This window comes from Tinamus guttatus, unplaced genomic scaffold (assembly GCF_059628265.1).
Source record: "Tinamus guttatus ecotype Peru unplaced genomic scaffold, ASM5962826v1 Tinamus_guttatus_pri_ptg000291l, whole genome shotgun sequence".
In the NCBI taxonomy this organism is placed as follows: domain Eukaryota; kingdom Metazoa; phylum Chordata; class Aves; order Tinamiformes; family Tinamidae; genus Tinamus; species Tinamus guttatus.
Genome location: NW_028288825.1, coordinates 1,312,734 through 1,335,040, shown reverse-complemented (window position 1 = coordinate 1,335,040; position 22,307 = coordinate 1,312,734).

Below are 22,307 nucleotides of genomic sequence, written 5' to 3'. Positions count from 1 at the left end.
AGGGTTTGCACAAAGATTGCTGCCTCATGGCGCTAGCACCTGATAAGGGACAGTCCCTGCCTCATGCTCGGGATGCGGTGGGATAGTTTCCATGCCCAGTGTGATGCAGTTCCCACCAGCAACTTTGGCAAAGCCCCTTGCTTCAATCAGCCCAGTTTTGCAAAGATGCATCTTTTATAGGTCTTGAACAGGTACTTTGAGGTTTGATTGTGCAGCCTTTATAGACAAGCCCTGCTCAATGGTGAATTCATTGGCAATGCCAAGATCTCAGGGACATCAGAGGAGCATGAGCCGAGGCTGATGAAAGCCTTGCAGAGAGGCAAGTGCAGAGTGTCCCCACTGTCCCCAACTCGGCACCACGCAGCATCTCTCCCTCCTGCAGACCTCCGTGTGCTTCACAGGCATCACGAAACCAAACACTGGATGGGGAAGTGAGACTGTCTTGAAGCAAGACTGGAATGAGATGAAGCAGCTCATCCAAGCTGGTGCAAAGGCGCAGTGGCAGATCTGAGTCCCAAACCACATTGTGGCCAAAAATCCTCCTTACAGCCTTTTCTTTGTGCAAGAGCACGGGGGGCACTTCTCATGGTCCTGTTTGCATGACTCATTTTCCTCCTCTTTGCTCCTTTCCATGTTGGCAGGAGCTGTTTCCTTTATTAGCTCTGCACTTTCACTGCAGTGACAGAGCTCCTGGAAGGGATCCCTTCCCTTTGCAAGCCGCCTTTGAGAAAGGAGCTAGAGCATCTTCAGCTCGCAGGAGTGGATGCAGTTCTTCTATCCTAGTGATAAAGCTGCCACATGTTCCCTTCCACTAAAGTTTTTAAAAGCTGCAGCACGGATCTTGCTCAGAGACAAGCGTCTCTGGGCCCTCCAGGAAGCAGGAGCAGGGAAGGGTACCCAGAGGGTGCCTTGGTGCCACGGGCAACGCAAGGAGGCAGCTCCCAGCATTGCTGCAGCTGATGCTGATCCAGAGCAGGTTGAATCTCTTGCCTGCTGGCTGCATCCCCGGGCAGCACCGAGGCCGGATCGGGACACTGGAAGGAGACCAGAGCTTGCAGCAGAGAGAGAAGATTGCCTGGCAAGGAGACAGTGAGAAGCCAAGTGCTCGCTGCTTGGGCAGGAAATTGCCGTGTCCCCAAGAGCAGGCGCCTCTTTCCTCTATTTTAAAGTGATTTGATTGCCCAAGGCGGGCAGCTGAGCGGGTCGGGACCAGGGCTCGGGCTGCTGAGAAGTATTTGGGAAGGCAAATCCTTCTGTGCCACAGGCAGGAGCTGCCTGAACGCAGCAGGGCATTCACTGGGAGCCAGGAAATAGGGATTTAGGTTAATACAGATATCCAGGTGGGAAGGGGTAGTGAAGAGGGACACTGTGGCTCATCCACAGGGACAAGGAAGGTGCCGGGCAGGCGCCAGCCTGGCTCGGGGCACCCCCGGAGCAGCTCATGGGCCTGGATATTTGCTATTCCAAGAGATCTCCCCAGTAACTTTCCAGAGGTAATAAAATATCTGGCTTTAAGCAAACAAGAACAGGTGCAAAAACAACGCAAGGGGGAAAAGGGACCTAGAAACGGCCACGGGGAGAGACAGCCAGAGCAGGCGGCCGCGATGTCGCCTTTCTGAGGCTGGCTCAGCCAAGGGGATTGAGAAAAAAGCCCAAATCCACAGGCTGTGAGACAGGGCTGACATCTCCAAGGCCCCAGTAGGTTAGTTCTGGTCCCTGAGATGCAAGGTAGGGACTCTGTGGTGTTCCTCCTCCCTCCTGCTCAATATCCTGCTTTTTCGGGGAATTTTCCCCTGCACATTCCTTCTCTGTAAGCACCAAGGATGGCCCCAGTACCTCCTTCTTTTTGCCTAAATTTTGTTAAATGTGTTACAGGAATTTGATGGTCTCCAGGAGGTTGTGCAGGAGAGAGCAACAGTCCTCCAAAATCAACATCAGTGACTGCAATTTGGGGCAGATCCATGGGATCGCTTCAAGTCTCCTCTCCCTGGGATGCCGTTGGCACTGGGAATGGTGCAGGGATCATTGGCCTGGTGGAGCTCATCCCGGTCCTTGCAAAGGCATCTTGCAGCTGCCACCAGCGCTGGGGAAGAGCCTCCCTCCAGCTACAAGGCAGTGATGCATTTGCCAAAAAATGGGAAACTCTTGTGCTAACAGGGTAATTAATTAATTACAGCTCATTAAAGGAATTACAATCCCATTAGTATCTCTGGATCTCAGTCAGGCTGGTGGAAGGTGTTCCTCGGGGGACAGGAATGCTGCAGGATGCTCAGAGCTGCTTCTTGAACTGGGGAAAACAGGGGCTCCCGCCGGTTCTAGGAGGGTGTTGAGCCACATTCCCTCCCAATGTTTTTTTTCCTGTGTATGTCCCTTGTTGGATGCAACCCTGTTGTGATCGGGAGATGCGCCGATCAAAGTGTGCTGATCCCTGGGCTCATCACTCCGGGAGCCGGAGGAATGTGGGGACCTGCCAGGAGGCCGGATAAATCGCTCCAGGCCTTAAACCCTGACTGGAGCGAGCACCAAGTTTCCCCATCTCCCCTTCCCAGAGCCTGATGCCGGGGATCGAGGCGTTTCCGTAATGCAGCAGCACACCTCATGAATAAAGATGAAGTTGATTAAAGCGGAAAACCCAGGGCAAGGCAGAAGCAAAGCGATTTTGCAGAGATGAGATGCTCTGGCACACCAGGAGCTCCCCGAAGGGCTGAGCGAACATGTTGGAGCATAAGCGCTCCGAGCCCTCTCCCCTGTTTTGTAACCGGTGGCTCTGGGCTGGGATGACTAACCCGCCGAGTCGATAATCGTCCCCACGGGACGCCGGGGATATTTCACACGCTGAGCGAGCAGCCTCGTTTGGAAGGGAGGCCGGCGGAGGCTGCCGTAACCCCTTCCCTGCCGTGAGGCCGGTGGCTCTGGCTCCCCTTCCCACAACAGAGCCCTGTGCAAAGTGGGGGATGATTCCTGCAAAAACACATGAAAGAATGGGCAATTCCTGCCCTGGAGCATCCTGCTCCCAGGGAACAAGAGCATTGGCTGCACAGGAGGGATGCAGGAGCGACGCGCAGCTCCAGGCGCCTGGCTGAGGACTCTGGCACGTGCTGGGAAAGGGGCAGCGTGTATTACTTAATGAGGCAGCGGGGACAGGAATGTGCAGGCGTAATCTAGAAAATCCTCAGTCTGGGATTTACAGGGATGGAAACATGGGCAGTGGCATCCAGCCCACTCCCTTTTGCATGACGCAGCTGCGGGCTTTATCACAATTTATTATCTGCTAGCGGGACTGCAGAAACAACTCCTTTCTGGGCCACGGCCGCGTCTCATTAAGCCCCGTTGGAGCGGACAAGACCATCCCTGTACCCAGGAGATTAGAAAGTAATTGGCCATTTAATTCCGGTCTGCAAATGCGCCGCTTGCTCCGTGGCTGCTGTTTTCCCCGGATTCTTTCCACCCTGGGGACAGCGTTGCCACGCGAGCCGCAGAGTCTGCACCGGGGAGCAAGTGGGGCCGCTCGGACTGTCGGGAGCCGCACGGGAAGGCAGCAGCTTGAGCTCGTTTTAAGATTTCCCTGATAGGTTTCCAAATTGGATTACGCGCCATGGTTGCCGGTGCTGGCAGGCTCTGGAGCCGGTGATTCAGGAGCCTCCGCACTCCTGCCTGTCCCCACGTGACCCAGGAGGCCACGGTCCCACCGGCGGGTTTTGTCAGCATGAGCCAGATGCCGTCGGGGATAATTATGACCCGGATCCGCAAAGTCCTCCGGAGTTGCCATTTTCCGCTTGTCTCCCCACCTGGACGCTCTCGGGATGCGGCGTGCGCCCTTGTTTTAGCTGCCTTATCAGCCACGTGGCTGGCTGCAGCGCTTGGAGCCGCCTCTCTTCCCGAACTTCGTCCCCAAGGAGGCTGGCTGATGCGGTTAGGATTTTTATTGGATTCTGCTGTTCGTTTGCTCCTGACGGTGAGGGCAGAGGCTGCGGCCGGGCTGGACCCGGCGCCACGGCCGCTGCTTCCCGGCTCCAGGGCTCCAGGCAGCCGGTCTGCTTTACAGCACCAACATCCCGGAATATTTACAGAGCTGAAAATTTGACAAGACTTTTCTGCAAATGCAGCAATGAACAAGCAACTCCCTCGGTGCTGGCGCGGGGGTGGGACGTGCCGAGCATCCACGTCTAAACAAACGAGTGGGGTTTTTTTCCTTCCAACGAACACCAAAGGTCTTTCTTTTTTTTTTCCCTTTCTTTCCCCCCCCTCTTTTCTTCCTCCCCTCCCTCTCTTTTTATGCCTTGTTTGCTCCGCTCTGCAAACAACGTTCTTTCAAGCCCAGGCAGAAAACTCTATCTGTCTTCAGAGCATGATGTGATGGCAGAAAGCAGCGACGTCCGCTTGGCAATGAGATTAAGCGGAAGTCATTCATAAAGGGCCTCTCAGCCCAAAGCAAAAGCAAAAAAGAGAAAACAGCCCCCAAAACAAAGCAAAAACCCCAAGCAAACAAGCACGGCTGTTAGATTCGGATGGGCAGGCATGCGGCCTGGACAGCAGGAATAATAGTGAAAGGGTTCACGGATGTCACGTCGCGTATAGACCGGCTGCTGGTGCCTGTGTCCCTATGCAAGGGAGCTGCCAGCTCCTACATCCCAAAATCCCCAGGTTCCCTCCTATGCGGAGAACGAGCAGGCACCCGAGGGTGCTGTCCTGCAGGAGGGGACACCCCGAGGTTCCTCCATGCAGGATGGGAGGCCTCTTGCAAAGGCAACAGCTTCTTCAGGGCTCCTGGCTCTCTAAGCCAGTGGAGAATTACTGAGTTCAATAGTGTCTTTTTCATGAGGGAAGAAAAGAGAAATTCTCTGGGTTTTCCCCAGAATAATGTGCGGCTTAAAAAAAATAATGCACAGCACGCACGTCTGCATGGCTGAAAGGGAAAAAAAGAAAAATCTCAGTGTTTCACTCAGCATCTTTCCCCTTCTCCTGCGCCCGCTCGCGGGTTTTCTTTACAAAATGAACTTCTGGCTGGATCTATTCAGTCTCACAAAGCATTTCCATTCTGACATGAGTGCATATTCCGGAGGAGCCATCAGACTCTCTCCAGCCAACTTTAATCCCAAACGCCTTGCTGTGACTAAACCTCATTTCTATGTTAAGTACCTTAGCTCGCTGCAAAGGCCACGTTAAAAACTCAACCAGTTAAGTAGCCTCCCTGCAGCTGCCTTGTTAAGCATTGAGGGCTGGTTTTATTTATTTTTATTACTTTTTTTTTTCTTTCTGGCTTTACTAGAGCAGAGGTGGAAGATGCCCCAAGGAAAGGCATCATTTGATTCCTGGAAAACCATGCTGGGTTTTGGCTGAGCTCCTCTCTGGGCACATTTGACTCTCGAGCATCCTTCTCAAAAGGGGAGATGCAAAAACTTCTCCCCATAATGTGCAGGAAAAGTCTTGGCATGGAGAAGTCTGGAGCAGCAGGTGCCGCTTGGGAAAACCCACATCCCAAGCGCATGGGAAAATGAGCCAAAGCCGTTGGGATTCAGCCGGGAGGGATGAATGCACCCAGCAGGGATGCGTATCCCCAAGGGAAAAAAGCAAGGCGATTTCTCCCATCCCTGTATCTATTCCATGCCAGTGACTTTGCTGGATGCTCCACCTCCATGGAGGTGGATTCAACTCCATGTTCCTGGGCATCTCATTCCCTGTTGGCGCTCTGCAGCCTCTGGCGCCATTCCCAAACTCGTACGGCGTTCGGAAAACACCCGCCACGGCACAAACCGGGGGTGACGTTTCACCCTGGCTTTGAGAAACGCCGAGTTGCAGTGCAAGAATTGTCAGGACACCCTGTCCGGAGATTATTTACAGCAGGACTTCTCCTTGTCTGGGTTGGAAAGTGCCTTTTATGGCCTCCGAGGGAGCTGCAATTTTAAAAATGAGTGAAATGGCCTAGTGGGAAAATGGCTCATTTTGGATTGTCTGTGTGGATTGGGCTGTTTTGAGGTCTATGAAAACATTTGCATTTTCATCTTTCATTTAAAAACATGCTTTTGTTTTCAGCTGAATGTATACCTTGTTTCTCATTTGCTCACCAAGCATTGAAATGGCTCAGCCTGGCTCCGAGCAGGGTTTAGCTCCCATTTCCAAGCCCCCCTCCTGAGCACTCAGATGCTGATCCCTGTTATCTTTCTAAAATACAGCTCGCTGTTTAAGAATGGCCTCTTGCAATCCTGTCTCCCCTGACACAGCCCCGGTGTCCCGTGCAGGGCTTGCGCCTGGCTCCAAAGCGAAGAATAATGGGGATTTTTCTGCTGGTTTTGACCATTCTCTCCACTCTGCTTGCAAAGTTTGAGCCTGTTTTTTCTTTCTTGGACCCTAAACATGGTGACGTGTAGCCTACTCGCCCATACATCATGCGACAGCCAGGAGGGACGGGGCAAAAGGGGACTTTCCAATAACGTGGTGGCACAAATATGTGCTGATCCTCTCCTCTCTCTGCAAGCGGCAGCCACAAAGACCCAAATTTGCCGTCTCTGCAGCCCTGCCTGGCTTTATTTTGTGCCTAAGCCCAGGGCTTGGAGGCGGCGGGACCGGCGCGGCCAGCAGATAATAGCTCTGACAAAAGCTGTTGTTGCTGTTTCCGTAGGAGTGCGAGTCCAGTCGTGCTCCTTGGTGGCGGATCTGGGATCTGGGTGCTGCAAGGTCTTGGGGTGCTTTCCCGAGTATGAGATCACCCTTGCAGGCACCTGAAGACCCATCCGCGTCTGGACAGGTCTTCCTTTGGCCTCCCAACTCAGCAGGTTGCAGGAGGATGCTTGGCATCTGTGGAAGATTTGCCAGGGTGACAACCTCTTTGACAGCTTGGTTTGGGATGAGAAATGTGGGGAAGGAGAGTGGGATTTGCAGCTTCCAAAGCAGTGAGAGTAGAGCACTGGATGAGGTCTCTTGAGTGTGGTGTGACAGCTCCATCGTAGGCGGTACTCAAGGTTTGGCCAGAGGGGCATCGCTGGGAACTTGGTTGAAGACCTTGCTCCAGCAGGCTGCTGTGCTCTCCAGCTTGGGATCCAAGTGGCCATAACATCCTAAAGGACAAATAATTTGCTGCTTGGGGTAGGATGACTTGTCATTGCAACCCCTCTAGGGTGGGGTGTTTCCTGGGAGAACTTCTGGCCAAATGGCGATGGTGGATCACATAAGACCACATATCCCAAGACAACAGTGAGGAAAGCAGCTCATGCTGCCCCTCGTGCCTCCCGATCAGGAGAGCCCAGTCCCATCCCATGTTTCTGGGATGGATCTGTCCCCCAGCCAGCAGCGGTTGCATAAGAGATTTGCTGTGTGCCCCAAGACCACGTTGACATGAAGCCAAGGTGCTGATTAGGACAGGGTGGATTTCACGTCAGAGCATCTGCTGCCCAGTCTGGTGGGCTCGGAGCTGCTGCCCTGAGCTCGTTTATGTAAGAAGCCAGCTGTGCTCCTCCACTGTCGCCTGCAGGGCCAGGCTTTCCTGCAGCAGCCCATTTGGGAAGGTTTGCAGGTCATAGGGAGGGCCTGGCCCAGAGGACACCAGGCTGAAGGTGGTTCGGGAGAGCTGCGTGGCTCCTCTTTCCCCGTCACGCTCTGCAGTGACAGTGAGGGAGCTCTGGAGCTCCTTCTTGGAGGATACATGCAGCAGGCACAAGTAGGAAGGGACAGGTCTTGGAGGGAGCTGCACAGGGTGGCTGCCATGCCCACCCCTCCATGTTCCACCCCACCCAACCTGTGACCATGGAGAGGGACCTGCTTGGCTGTGCCCTTCCCTGGGGATTGCGCTGCCGAAGATGTGGCACTGGGGATAAGCCTCTTGCTTCCCGCTTTGTCCTGCTTTTGCCTGGCCGGGCTCCCAGCACTATGAGGTCTCTGCCTTGATCCCGGAATGGCAGCCTGCTGAGGACGGATGGCTTCCTGAGATGCCATTCCATATCTCAAAACCCAGAGAAACTCCAAAACCCAGAGCTCCTGTCCTTGTCCATTTGCCTCCTTGTCTGCAAGCTCCACACTGCAGAAGACATGGGGAGGAGCAGAACAAGCAAGGCAAGGAGCATCGCGGTCCCAATGGAGATGTGTGGGTGGCAGGTGGCACAGCACCACAGGGACACCGCAGGGGTGATGTGCAACTTGGCCTCCAAAATGGAAAGAACAGTAAAGCCTATGGAGACGTCTCTCCTGGAGCACCGACACTGTGAAAGCCGTCAGACCTTGGATGCTGAAGACTTAGAGTGTCTGGGTCTTGGCCAAGTTTCTGCTCTTTGGCCGAAGACGAGGGCCAGGTTCCTATCTCTGGAAGCCCTGGCCAAGGTCTCCTCTTGTGCGAAACCCTCAGACATGGCCTGGGCCCCTTTGCATGCTCTTCTGAAGTAACCATTGACCCAAACAGGACTCATACATCTCTCAGTTAAGGATGGTGGATGTTTTTTTAGATCCTAAGAGGAGCATGGTGACCATTTGGGGCAGCGTAGGATCATGTTTTCTCGAGGACAGGTCTGCTTTGCCCAGTGTTGACACAAGTGACGGGAACAAGGAGCCCCTGTGAGCAGAGCCCTGCATGCCTGAACAAGATGGAGAAGGCAGGAGGAGGAGGAAGGAGGAAGGAGGAAGGAGGAAGAATCAGGGGAAGGTGCTGGGGAGGGATATACCCAAGGGACTCTGCTGAAACAAGCTCTAATGGGTGGAATTAAGCTGAAGAGAAGAAAAAATTTCCTGATGCTGAGACACACGCTCGGCTCTCCCCAAGGGACACACTGTAATCCCTGCGGCTCGGTCCCCGGAGGAGCAAAGCTCAGCGATGGGAACTGGGAGCATCGGGCCCCGGAGAGCGCTCGGATGCACCGGGCGCTGCGGCGTGGGGCTGCCGAGCCCGCTGCGGCAGGGACGCCAGCGCTGGCGTCAGCGTCGCGGCCGGGGATGACATCCAGCTGGAAGCTGGACGGCACAATCCTTCATTAGCAAAATCTGCAGAGTTTTCCCTGGCGGCAAGGGGCACCTCGTTTTCCAGGCTGGCAGGAACACCAGGGCCCCGTTTCGATCCGTTTCTGGGGCAATGCAGCTCCTGTCCCCATGGCGCTTTGTGGGACAGGGGGTTATCGAGGGCCACATGTCCTGCGACGAGCACGCCTGCCCTCCTCCTCCATCCCGAGCCGCACGGAGAGCTGCCGCGCTCCATCCACCAGGCGCAGCCATGGCAATGCCACGGTTCGGTGATCCATGTGTCCCCTGTCCCCGGTTCGGCTTCTCCAAGCTATTTCAGTCATGTTCCCAGCTGACCGGGGCTGGCTGAGCCCTCTGCATCCTCGGAGAGCCATCGGAGCACCGCGGCATCCAGCACCTCCGTGCAACCCGCTGCTCTCCCTGGGTTGAAGCCCATCCCTACTTGCAGGTAGCTTCCCTTCCACCTCCATCCTGACAGCGGGACTCATCCTGCCCCAGGACTGGGACTGGCTTGGGGACAGGAGGCAGCGGCAGTCACCATGGACCTCGCGCTGGGGTTGGGCACGCTCATCACACGGGTAACAGCTATTTTTAACTTTGACGGATGGGAGCTCGTTTCCTGACACCGCTTGTGCCACAGAGCAGGGAGCAGCCGGGGATCCCGTGGCGGAGCAAGGAAGGGGCTTCAGCAGCCCCCCTGGATGTGGGGTCTGCCCGGCAGCCGCTTGGCATGCACTGAATTTGCAGGGTCTCAGCACGGGTGGGCGCCGTTGCTTGGTGGAGTGGAGGGGTCTCCGCAGTGGGAGCAGGGCATCCCAGGGGAGATTCCCACGGGAGCAAATCCCCCCCGTCACCTGGAAAGAAGGATGGTGTCAGGGATGTTGTGGCTGCTCCAAACGGCCCCGTGCGAGGCCTGGGGGCTCCTTCCTCGCGGGGGCCATGGGCAGGACGGGTGACTTAGCACGTTTTCCCTGCCTCCCCCGCCGCCGCCGGCCTTCGGGAGCCCTGACACTAATGCGGAGCAAGCGGGGGATTTATGGGCGGCAGCCCTCCAATTGGGCCATCCGTCTTGATTAAATTAGCCCTAATGGCTCTGCGCTGCCGAGCTCGCAGCCCGCGCAGCCGCACAGCCGCGCCAGAGGCGCCGCTCGCCCCGCGAAGGGGCCCGGGCTGCCCCTGCGGTGCGGGGAGGCTGCGGGACACCCCGCTGGCCCAATCCGCACTCCCAGCTTGCCGAAGCCTGTTGCATCCCGTGGTTTTTTTTTTTTTTTTTGGCTTGCTCTGATAGCTCCTAAGCAAGCGGCTTAAAGCGGCCTGCTTGCAGATCCGGCCCTGCGGTGATCCGAGCTGTTCCCTGTCTGCTCAGGGGGGTTACGGCACTGGGGGGTCAGGGATGCTGGGGGCAGCGAGGGACAGTGTGTGGAGTAGGGGGACACGAGCCCGCAGGGGACAGCATCGCCCTTGCAACAGGCTTGGGGGGGTTGGACCCCACTGGAAAGGGAGACGGGAAGTCAGATGCTCTGGCACGCTGATCCCAAGGGAAAAGCGCAGGGGTGTTGGAAAAGGGCTGGAGATGTCGGGATATCCTTTTTTATGGTCTTCCTAGGGCTCATGTGCCATGGGGCTGAGCCCGCAGTGCTGTGACGCCAAGCTGAGCACCGGGATGCCCAGGATGGGGCTCTGCCAGCTGCATCTCGGACTCATCCTGTGAGTCCCTAATAAGGTCCTGTCCTGTCCCTGTCCTCCCTGCATCCTATTCCTGCTGCTGGGGAAGAGGCTGGAGAGGATTTCACCTTGCCCATTGCTGCACAGGTCCCTCTCCAGACAGGCCTCAGTGTTTTAAGGTCAGGGCCATGTGGGGACACCCAGAGCCTCCCGAAAAGCTCGTCCCCAAGGAAGAACCTTGCACTCCTGGAAACCTTAAAAAAATAAAGAATCTCCCCCAGCAACTTCGCTTCCCAGACCTCCCTCTGCCCCCGGCCCCAAAAAGAGCTGAGATCCCCGCGAAGACTCCGTGGAGGCAGCGAGTGCCATCGATTTTCCATGGAAGGCGCCCAGAGAGGACGGTGATGGACGGCGGGGCGGTGAGCTGAGACGGATGCGCCGGGAAGGGCCGTTGCGGGAGCCAGGGCCAAGCCAGAAAAAAAAAAAGCGAGCGGAAGCCATCAAGGTGGAGGAAAGGAAGCGAGGAAGAAGAAGCAGAGGCCGAAGGGCTCTGGCGAAGCAGCCATTAGGAAAGTGCTGATGCAGAGGTCCGTCGGTGCCGGCGACGCCGGGCAGAGTTGGAATATTGGAATAGTTGCTGTTCGCGGACAAAGGCGGTAGGAGGGAGTGGAGCTTTGCAGAAGCTGGAGCCTGTCTCGCTGGGCGTCTGTGTTTCATTCCCTGTCAAAAGCCTCGGAGCCGGGAGAGGGAGGGAGGGGGTGGGGGGGGCGGAAAGCAGGGAAGCGCCGAGCTGCGGCGCTCGCTCGGGATCAGATAGCAAGAAAACCAATAGCAGGGAGGAAAAAAAAATAAATAAAAAAGCCCGAACCAACCCACCCTCCACGCCTGGAGCCGCCAGGTCGCTGCCAACTCCACAGCGCGCAGCGGAGCGCCGAGGAAGGGCCGGAGCGCGGATGTCCCTTTCGCAGCCATGGGGCCACCAGCCTGTCACCGAGCCCGCAGAGCCCGGGCGAAGCCCCTGAGGGCGCGGGGGGAGCTCGAAGCTAAATTCACCTGAGTCTGGATCTCTTCTCGCTCGCTGGGATTTATTTATTTAATTATTTATTTTTTCTTTTTTTTTCTTTCCCCCCTCCGGAGAAGGCTGGAGGGGGGGAGACGGCAGGAGGAAGCCGAACCACCACCACCACCAAAAAAAAAAAAAAACATTTTTTTTTCTCTTTTTCTTTTTTAAGTCTCCCTCTTTTTTTTTTTTTTTTTTTTGGAAAGAAGAAGATTTCTGATTTTCCCCCCCGCGCCCTCCGGCGGGCGGCGGCGATGGAGGGGCTGGGGCTGCGCCCGCGGAGCAGCAGCCGATCGGCGGCGGCCGGCGGAGCGGAGCGGCGCGGGGGCCTCGCCGGCTAACTCGGCGGCACGGGCGGCCCCGGCCCCGGCCCGGCCCGGCCCGGCGCGGCCCGGCCCGGCGCGGGGCTCCGTGCGGTGACAGGTAAGCGCCGGGCTCTGCGGAGCCGCGGGCGGAGGCAAAAAACAGCCGTCTCATAGTGAGCCCATCCGTGCCACTAGTGCAGCCCCCGGGGGAACTTCGGCAGCCAAGTTGCCCCCCTCGCCCCCGACCCTTGCCCAGGGTTTAAACGCCGGCCCCGAGTTGCTTTTTGCAATGGCGATGCCCCCTCCGCAGCGCGGGTTTCGCCTCGGGCAGCCCTCAATCCCCCCGGGCCCACCGAGCCCAAACTTTTGCTGCTGCTTTGGTGCTAATTTCGGGTTCACGTGAACACCCCCGCCCGGCTCGGCGGGCACCGGGCGCGCAGGATGCGGGGCCGGGTGGGAAGGGGTGAGCGTGAAGCCCCCCCGGGACGGGGGCAAAGGCAGGTGGCCCCCGCAGCGCCGCGATAGTGTCGGCTAGTAAAAATTGTCCAGAAAGCGAGCGATGCTCAAGTGCCTCCAGTTAGCACCTGCGCGCCTTCCTCCGCCTGTGTGCGAATATCTGTATTTTTAGAAGTCTCTCTTAATTATAGAGCAAAGAGTGTGAGGGAGAAAATGGTGTGTATTTAGCAGCATTCATTCCCGGACAGTTTCGCAGCGCATTTGAGCATAAAATAAGGGTTTTTCTTCCTTCTCCCCCCCCTTCCCCTTGTGTTTTCGAACCACCTGTTTTGTGGTGGTGCCTGCAAAGCGGTGCTTGGTTTTTTTATTCCTGTTCTTAGAAAGCACGACGACGACTTTGCTAGTGGTGCCAGCTCCTAGTGTTTGCAAAGCAATTGGGGCCCAAACCCCTGGTTTAGGGAACAGCTTCTTACCTGTCTCGCCCCAAAGGCTGGGGATTATTTGCTCTGTGAGTGCTAGGCCCATGGCAAGCATCTTTGCAGGATCAGGAAGGCTCCTGGTGCCTTTCCACAACCCCCTGGATGCAGCCTGGGAAGGGATGCAACACCTTGCTCCCTGTTCTTGCCTTGGCATCGCCCAGCTGGGAATGGGAGTTGGTGCCACTGTGCCAGGGGATGGGGATTTCACAGCCACCTGCAAAACCTGTGGCAGCTCCTGCCGCTCCGGTGCGGCTCCTTCCCTCTCATCCCTATCTCCCTGCCCAGAAAAACTTTCCGCGTCCTTTTGTTCCCAACAGCAGGTGCAATTCCCATTGTGTGAGCACAAAGCAACGAAACCGTCCGAAAATAGTGAAAACAATGCTAAAAAAATAAAAGAAAAGAAATCCCCGCCTGCCCCTTTCAGGCCTGGAATAAGCCAGCACCAGCGCTGCCGTGCGAATGCGCCTAGCGGGTTTTCTTGGGAGGGCGCCTTAAAGGCCACTTTGTTCCCTGCTTCTGAGTGACAACACACTTTGAAACCCACTTTTATCCCTGTTGTTCTTTAGCCAGACTAGCTTTTTACCCAGGAAAGATCAGGTGGGCTTTTTTTTTTTCCCCATTAAAAAGTCCTGACACGGGGCTGGGGGGAGATGCCAGGTGCGGGCCCCGCGGTGCAGCAATGCTCCGCGATGCTCCGTGCACATGGACCCGTCTCTCTTGGAAATCCCCCCCCGCTGTGTCCTTGGCCGCTTGGCAGCGCTCCGGTGCTCCAGGCAGATCTCTGTGGATAAACGTACCGGGAGCTGCCGAGGGGCCGCACAGGGAGCTTGGGGCCGACCCTCAACGTGCTCGGGCGGCGCGGGAGCCTCTCCCGGCCTCTGTGCCGGGGAAAGCAGCAGGGTAAGCGGTTTTGTGCAAGGAAAAGGCAGGGGCTGCCGGCATCGGGAGCTCCGCGGGAGGGACGAGCCGGTGCTCCTCAAGCTGCTCCGTGTGGCACGGCGATGCCCGGGGCCGGGAGCGGGGCTGCCCCTGCAGCGGCCGCTTTGGCGGTGCTGCCGGTTGCGTTTCACCCACCGCAAGCTCCAGCTCGGCCCCTCTCTGCCTCCTGCGTCTCGGCCTCGTGGCTGCCCCCCAGCCCAGGGTTGGTTTGGGGTTTGCTCTGGCAGCGGGTGCATGTGGAGAAGGGCGATGGGGGGCCAGCTCTCGCCTAGCCCCCACGTAGTGTCCTCCGCTGCGGGAGCTGTGCTGGGGTGCAGGGACACCCATTCCAAGCTTGTCCCGCCATCCAGCATCGCAGCACCCCTGGGTGCTCTGCACCCTCTGGACAAGCTCATCAGGTGCCAGGTGAGGGGGCCGGTGCTCCAGACTGCTCCAGGCTCCCGGGGTCCGGCCTCTGCGTCCCCCAGAGCCGGGGGTGGAGAGGAGGAGGGTGGCAGGTGGCCCGGGGACACCAGGTGCTGCCGCTCTGGGTGGCCGCGGACTCGTCGCCTTGCTGTGCCTGGCCCTGTTCCACCATCCCTCGCTCGGTCTCTCATCCCTACCTCCTTCCCTTGCTCCTGGCTCATTCCTTCATTCCCAGCTTGTTCTCTGTTCATCCCCTTGTCCCTGGCTTCTTCTCTAGTCCCTGGCTCGTTCTCTTATTCCTAACTCTTTCCATCAACCCATCTAATTCCCTCATTTTCAACTGGTTCCCTTGTTCCCAGCTTATTTCCTCACTTCCAACCTGTTTCCTGCTTCTTAAGTTGTTCCCTTGTTCCCAGCTTGTTTCCTCATTTGCAGCTCACTCTCTGGTCCCCAGGTCATCCCCTCGTTCCCAGCTCTTTCCATCATTCCCTGATGCTGGCACTCCCTCCCGCTCCCAGCCTGTCCCTGATTCCTAGCTCATGGCACAGCAGGGCTGCCGGTGGGCGATGGTTTTTGCAAAGCTCTTTCAGATTCCCCGGTTGGACTTTTGAAGCATCTGGTATCACTATCTCCGCGTCATTATGAATTAATTAACATTAATTCCTTGTTCTGGTATCTCCTATTGCCAGGAGCCTTACCCTGGGCTTTCTTCCCCCCCATAACTCCCAAGGAAATGGCCAGATCCAGACTTCGTTTGGCAGAAAGCCAGAACGAGACTATGTGGTTGGGGACTGCAGGGTCCCCATCCCCATCCTGTGCCATGCCCGGGAGAAGCCACCAGCCTCCCTGCTGCGGATCCACCGGCTGAGATAGGACTTGGCCCTGTGGCTGAGGTGCTGGCAGAGCCTGGGGTGCTGATGCCAGGGGCTGGGAACCCCAAGGGTGCTGATCCCAGGGATGCTGAGCCCATGGAAGCTGACCCTGGGGATGCTGAGCCCGGGGATGCTGGTCCTGGGGATGCTGGTCCTGGGGATGCTGAGCCCGGGGAGGCTGAGCCCAAAGGAAGCTGATCTAAGGCATGCTGAGCCCAGAGATGCTGCTCCTGGGGATGCTGAGCCCAAAGGATGCTGAGCCCAGGGATGCTGAGCCCAGGGATGCTGATCCAAGAGATGCTGATCCCAGGAGACGTTGCTCCTGGGGCTACTGCTCCTGGGGATTGCTGACCCCACGGGCGCTGACCCCAGGAATGCTCATCCCAGGGGTGGCTGATGCAGGGGCTGCTGCTCCCAGGGATTGCTGACCTGCCAGAGCAGCGGGGATGCAGCTGGAGTGGGAAACGAGCCGGGAGAGGGTCCGGGGTCCCAGCATCCCTCCTGCTCCGCAAGTCACCCTGAGGGAAACCCTGCCATGACCCCTTGGCAAAGTTGGGCACCCACTGCCCATGGCCAGCGCTAGGGACCGATGACCCTGCTCCAGCCTGATGTCCCCTGCCCTTGGCCACCTCGGCGGTGCGGGCAGGGGCCCGGGGGCGAGCCCGGCGCCCTGCGTGCCGGAGCGCGGCCGGCACTTACATAACGCCGTGCTGCAGTGTGCGCTGCTCCTCCGCCGAGCGAGCGGCACAGGCAGCGCCGCGGCGCCCGGCCGCCTCCCCGGCAGCTTCTCCGGGGGATATTTTGGGAAAGGGGGGGCTGCCCGGGGCTGCTCACCACCTTGGGGGGTGGTGAGCAGGGCTGGGAGGCAGTGGCAGCCGCTGGATGCTGCCCCCGGTCCCTCCTGTCCCGTGACCTTGTGTGGCACCGGGGCACTGAGGGCTGAGCACAGACACGCGCTGCAGGTGGGGAAACTGAGGCAGGGCATGAGCACGTCCCGGGGGGGCCTTTGGGACAGGCAGGAGGAGACGGGATTGTCCCGTTGGATACCTGCTGGATACCTGTGGCAGCTTCACACAGGGAAGCTGCCACCCCCAGTGAGTGCCACCTGCACCAACTTGTCGCTTTAGGGACACTGGGGTCCCGTAGGGACACACTGCGGGGGCCGCATGCTGCCCAAGCCCTTTTTTCCCTGTTTCCTCGCCCTTTTCCCGGTGGAGGTGGCACGGGCACCCGGCCTGGCGGGAACAAGGGCCGCTGCGAGCGGCTCCATCCCGCGCGGCCCGGGAGAATCGGCGCTTTGTCCTGCCCGCCGGAGCCTCAAAGGCCTTTGGTGCCCTCGCGGGACGTGCCTGGAAAGCAGCCACCGCGGCGGATGCCAGGGAAAAGCAGCCGTGGGAGCAGCTCCTCACGCCGGGCCCAGGGACGAGGCGGGGGCGGCCACGCAGCCCTCGGCCCTGGGCCCGGGTGGGCAGCGGGGCTGAGAACGCCCCCCAGCTCATCACACCCGGGGGCAGCTCATCTCCATCTGACAGCGAGTCACCCCGCCTGGCGCTCCGCAGGCTGCAATGGGAACAGGCTTAAAGGGGCTGATGAATTAAGTGCATCTTATAAACCAGATAGGAACATTTCCGTGTAATTACGGAGCGGTGGCTAATGCAGGCACTGGCAGGGGGGCAGTTTGGTGGCACGAAGGGTTGTGGCTATGGAGGGGAGCACGTGGCACCCGGTGGGACCCTGGGACTCAACTCCATCCCTGTCCATCTGGAGCAGGAAAACGTCGCTCCTGTGTGCAGACTGAGCAAGGCAGTGTCACCGCTGAGACAGAGCGGGCAGGGAGGGCTCGAGCTAGGGCAAAGATGAGCAAATTTTCTCCTTTTTGCTTTGTTTTCTCTCCTCTCCTCTCCTCTCCTCTCCTCTCCTCTCCTCTCCTCTCCTCTCCTCTCCTCTCCTCTCCTCTCCTCTCCTCTCCTCTCCTCTCCTCTCCTCTCCTCTCCTCTCCTCTCCTCTCCTCTCCTCTCCTCTCCTCTCCTCTCCCTCATTCCTTCATGGATGGAGGTGGATGACACAGGAGCGGTCACCGAGCTGGCGCTCTCCACCTGTACCTTCTGTCAGTCCCCCTGGTGCCTTGAGCCAGGTTGGAGCTCGTTGCTTTCGTGCAATGAGTGGTTGCCACTTTTGCCATTAATGACAGGGATCGGTGCCATAACGGGGCACAGCAGAGGTGCCCTCCACGGCAGTGGCTTCAAATACGGGCAGGGAGAGGGCTGGGTGCTCGGCTGCGGTGGCAGGACCCCAAATCCGCACCCTGCGCCCCAGTGAGGGATCAGCCCCATTGCAGCACAAGCCGCCCCGCTCCCCCCCGCACTGCCTCGCTCGTTAGCAAACCCTGGCAGCCCGCGCTGTTTCTCCCCGTCCTTAATTATTATTAATTATTTGTTATGCAAATAAAAGTTGCGGAGCTCAGCGCTGCCGGCAACACAGGCGGCGACGGGCCTCGCTCCAGGCGCTTTACGTAAGCGCTGCGGCCGCGCTGGCCCTGTCCCCGGCAGCCCCCAATGCTGTCCCCGTGCTGGCGGGTGCTGGGGGGACCTGGATGCAGTGGCCAATAAGTGGCAATGTCCCCTCTTCATTCACCCATCTGGCATGTGGACAGAGTTGGGGCCTGATGTCCCCGTGTCAGTTCTGTGCCTCTTGCAAAGCCCTCGACTGCAAAGCCGCTCACAAACGCGGCCCTGGAAAAGTGGAAATTAAAGAGAGGGAAGGATTAATGGGGCCACGGGTGAGCCCAGCGCTTACCCTTGCCCTTTGCAGCGTGCCGTGATCTTTGCCGGGCCTCGGCTCCTTGCACGGAGCGGCGCGGACGGGTCCGATATCAAAGGCTCTGCTCCCTGCGGCAGCCGCGTCCCCAAGGCGCGGGCGGGATGTGACATTTTGGGCTGAAAAAGGGGCCTATCGGGTACCCACCTGGCCAAGGGGTACAGGGAAGGGAAGGTAGCAGGAGCACGAGCGGCTGCAGGGCGCGCGGCCGTGGCTGAGCTCGCTGCACAAAGCGCGTTCCGCAGCGGAAGCCGGAGCCGCGCGGCCGCGGAAGCGGCCGGGAAGTTTCCAGCGGCGGCTGAGGGAGCTCCAGGCTCGGTCACCTGAAACGGCCCTGGAGAATGAATGGTCCCCGGCCCCTTTTGGGTGCTGTGGGGCATTAAATGCTGGCCATAGGTTAAGGCAATCTCTCTGTTCTGCTCTGCTGGCAAACCACCTGGGAGGTGGCATTTCCTAGTCCAGTGGTGTCACAGAGCGGGTGACACCAGCCCATATCCTTGGGGAAAGGATCTGAGGACATTGAGATACAGCGGGAAGTTGGGAAGACCTCAGAGACAGGCTGGATTTACTGGCATTCCCTAAGGGCAGAATCCAAGCCTGAGGACCCTGGTCTGGGTCACCTCCAAGTCCATCCCCATCCCTTAGGGGTGACTGAAGCCTCACGTCTCTCCCAGCACCAGGAAATGCGGCTGGGATGGAGCTGGCCATGGCCCCGGGCAGTTTTCCGCAGCATCCCTGCATCACCGATGCAAAGTGATGGCCCAAATGCTTGTGTTTTGCCAGCTTTTTCTCTGGCTGTGCCGCTCTTTGAGGACTTTCCCTCAAAATGACCCACGGCAGCGATATTTAGAGACACGAGCACTTGTGTGTGGCAAGTCCTAAATACAGAAAGACGCCCCCAAAGTCCTGCTGACGAATCCTGCTTATTTAATGAGGATACTAGGGAAGACATCTCCATCCTTCAGCGCCCGCCAGTTCTCAGATGCTCAGCTGAAGTTTGGACCGGCCTCAAAGACGCTCCTGTCCGGAGAAGGGTCCCTCAATCGTCCCCATGTGCTGAGACCAAGTGGTTTAACCTGGGATTATTCGCTCAGCTTGGATGAGAAGTCCTGCTCAAGCCAGAGCCAAGCATCTCACCGACTTCCGGGATAAACTGTGCTACGGAGCAGCGCCGCTGCCCAGCTCCGACCGGAGCCTTGGAGGATGCGGCCAGCGCGCTCCAGGGAAAGCGGCCCGGGAGAAGAGGAAGAAATCAATCCACTTTAATGCGCTTCAGGCACAGGTGCCTTGCCTTTTATTTTCCTTTTTTATCTTTGGTAATGAAACGGGATGGATCGAGGTCTTGCCCCAACGCGCACGTTCGATACCGCAGCCCGGCCCCGGCCTCCGGGGCAGCTCAACGTGCTACAACGCCTGGTCTGGATACAGCTAATTTTAGCAGCGATGGATCCTGGCACCTTCTGCGCTTAATCATATGGAAGCGGCGAGGTCACATGTAGCGCCGGGAGCCGATGGCTCCGCGCGCCCGGGGCCCAACTGGATTTATGGCTTTGTGTTTGCGGCATTTTTCTCCCAGTTTCTTTCCAAGGGCGGTCGGACCTCCCCGGCACAGGAATAAAACTTCCCAGAGGAAAATCTGCAGCAGAAATAGCGGCATCGGAGCAGCCACCGGCTGCCTGGGGACTGCAACCCGCGTTGGAGGCGCCCGCCCCGCTCATCCCTGCGACTTGGGCGATGCAAAAACATCCATGGGGAAAATCCAAACTGCTGCCCTCTGCACTGGGAAGGGACCTGATTTTGGAATTTCTGACAGCGGCCACGTGTTGTTTTTCCACTCAGTCCATCTTTTCTCCGTGGGACTCCTGTGGGCCCTGTGGTGGCACCCTCAGCGCTGGGCACGTTGTGGGTCCCTGAGGCTCCCGGGAAGCACCAAGCGCCTTTCCCCAAACTGGAAGTGTGTGTGAAAAAGAAAAGAAGAAGTAGGTGACAGGGTTCTTCCTCCTCCCATCCTCCTCCTCTCCGAGGAATGTCCCTCTTCTCCCGGGAACAGCCCATCTCCTTGGCATCTCCCCTGGGGAAGCCTTGATTTCTTTCCCAATCCTGGCTTTCTGGTGTTTCACGGGAATTATTTCCCTCCCTGCGACTACGTGCTCCCATCCATCCCATGGGAAGACTGGATGCAACCCTCTGCAGAGGACCTGGCTCGTGGGGCTCATTCCCAACCCGTTTGCCTCAGTGACCTTTGGAGAAGCCGTAGGCTGAGCGGTGGGTTCGGAGCCCCGGTTGCGGGGGGGACCCTTTCCTTGGCAGCGTCCCAGCGGTGCCACCCCCTGCCCGGCTCCGTGACGGCAGCGCCGCTCGAATCCGCCCCGCTGCAGCCTCCCGCACATGACGGCGGGTTGGGGGGTGGCGCGTGGGCGTCGAGCGCCCAGCTCTGTTCTTTCCTGCTTGTCATATGCCATGGATGCACAGCCCGCGTTGGGGATGCGCACAGAGCTGAGGGGCACAGGGGGCTCCAAACCCCCAGAGCCGCCCGGTCCCGCATGGGATGGTCGCAATGTGCTGCCAAACCCCTTGCCAGGGCCTCGCTCTTACTCCTGGGGACGGTGACCGGGGGCTGATAACGGAGGGTGTCTCATCCATGCAGGATAACAGCTCAGCGCCGGCTCCAGTGGGCGAGCGGGTTCCCCATGGATTGCTCCGGCAATCTGCCGGAGCGGCGGCGAGGTCAGGAAGGAGGGAATTGTCACTGCCTTTGTGCAAAGCAGGTGACTGGGTAACGTCCCTGCGGGGAGAGCGGCTGCAGAGCCATGGGGGGCAAGGAGCTCGCAGTGCTCCGGCCGGGATAACGCTGCATGCGGTGGCTGCAAGCGCCCTAGGGAAGCAGGCGCCCTTCCTGCCCTTGCTCTTGGAATAGCTCTTTGGCTTAATATTGCCTTGCATGAAAAATTATGGAGGGGGAAAAAAACACCAAGAAAACCCCTTTTCTGCTCAGCTGCAGTACAAAAGCCCCTGGGGTGCCAGGGGTAGAAATCCCTGCCCCAGCGCAGGGATTTCCGACGGGGTCTGCAAACCTTTGCTGGGGATGCCGCGTCGCCGTTCCAGGCATTTTTTCCTTCCTTTCCTTTCCCCCCCGCCCAACTCCCAACATTATTAAAAAAAAAAAAATAGAAAAAGCAGCCTGGATGGCTCGGACTGCCTGGAGCCCAATGGACCCTTCCCGTGGCATATGGCCCGCATGGGATTGCTCATTTTGCATCAAAGCTGGCAGCATCCCCCTCACTGAGCCAAAGCCGCCGGTGCCTGCAGCACCGCGGCAGGATCGAGCCCCAGGGCAGTCAAGGTCATGTTTTGGGGTGAAAAGTTGTGATCTCGAGCACGGCGGCTGCTTTGCAAGGTGCCGTGGGCCGCGTTGGCGCTGGGCTCTGGACGTGTTCCCGCTGCTGCCATTAGCCTGGGTGTCGGGGGGAGCCGGGCTTGGCGGCACCCGTGACAACCTCTCATTTAGCAAATGCACCAGCGGGACCTTTTCCAACCGGAGCGATGGGAAGCGCTCTGCTCCGCTCGCCACCCGCGCCGCGCGCTGGGTGTCAGGGGCTGGCCAGCACCATCCGTCGCCAACCCCCATGCCGGCACCAGTGCTCCAGCCTGCACAACCTGGGCTGAGACCTCCCGCACTCATCACATGTAGGTGATAGCCCCTCCACTCCTGCCCCGATCCCAGAGCCGATGGTCCTGGCCTGGAAAGCAGCTTCCAAAGGGTGGGAGAGGAGCAGCCCGGAGGGCGATGCAGGGCTGATTCCAATCCTGCCCCCGTCCGTAACCCTCTTTTGCCCTAACAAGGGCCTGGGTGGCCGGCGGGTTTGCGTACGACGGCGCGTGGTCCCCTAAGCCGCTTAATGAGGGTTAAGGAGCTAACGGGCTTATTACCAGCCATCATTTCCACAGCCCGGCAGGTGTCCCTGAAAACGGCAGGGCCCGGCGCCCGCGAGCATCCGGCTGCGGCTCGCTGGTGTCACGACACCGTCGGTGCTCAGCTCGCGGCCGGGGCCAGGCCCATGGCGCACCAGCGCTTTTCAGGGCGTTTCGGTGACCTTGCGGCGCTGCCCGGGGCCGTGGGGCTGGCGGGAGGGCTCGCCGGGTCCCCCCCGGTCGCCCGCGCGCTGCGGCGGGTGCAGCATCCCCGGCTGCGCAGGCACCAGGCGGGCGGTCGCCTGGAGACGGCGCCACGGGTTGCCACGGCGACCGGGCTGCGCCGCAGCAGCATCCCGCCCGCATCCCGCCCGCATCCCGCCGGGATAAAGCCAGCGGGAAACTGAGGCACGGAGACGGTGGCCGCTTCTGCCAGCAGAAAACCCAGCGGGTGGCG